The following is a 776-nucleotide window of genomic DNA, read 5'->3' on the forward strand; positions in this document are numbered from 1 at the left end:
GTACAATTTTCGTCAATCCTAGATGATGTGACTGTATAGTCAAAATATGCCCTCTTGAAGCGGTCACCATTGCCAGGTCGTAACTTCTTTGATGCAATGATATGTGTTGCCTCGACTAAATGGCAGAAGTTTATGAGAAGCTTGTGAATATAGCTGTTGAATTTACCTTCAACAAATTCTTTGTAATTCCCTACAAATACATCAAAAGCTGCCAGTGGTAGGTGGGTGCAGAAAAGGGCCTTCCATTCGCTGGCTTTCAACTTCCCATTCGATTTAGTCCCAAGGCCCCTAGGACACCGCGTTACACCTTAAGGAACCATGACTTCACGTAAGTTACAAAGGATGATCTTTATAAAATCCATTGAAAGCCACCTGTTTCCATTTTCAAGACCCTCCACATCAACCTCTAACTTTTCTTCATTGAGATCTTGTTCATCCTGCTCAGTATCAATTGAAAAATCCCATCTAAACCGAAAGTGATTTTGCAAAACTCCCTCATACCAATTGTGCATTACACCAAGTCCCACGTTCTTTACTGGATCCCAATACGGTAAACGATCTAGCTCTGACCATCGTACTCCTGTTTTCTTGACCCTCGTAGCTTGTTGTTTGAGTGTTTCACTATTTTTCCAGTGATGTGCTGCCTCAAGTACGCCTTGTCGAGTTCTCATACGTCCAATCATCATACTACATAGTTCCTTCTTATCACACATACACCATGAGCAAAAAAACGTTCCAAAATGGGATGTAAACCCAGCGACTTTGTGATTTCCGAC

The sequence above is a fragment of the Melampsora larici-populina genome, assembly GCF_000204055.1.
Source record: "Melampsora larici-populina 98AG31 unplaced genomic scaffold MELLAscaffold_3, whole genome shotgun sequence".
In the NCBI taxonomy this organism is placed as follows: domain Eukaryota; kingdom Fungi; phylum Basidiomycota; class Pucciniomycetes; order Pucciniales; family Melampsoraceae; genus Melampsora; species Melampsora laricis-populina.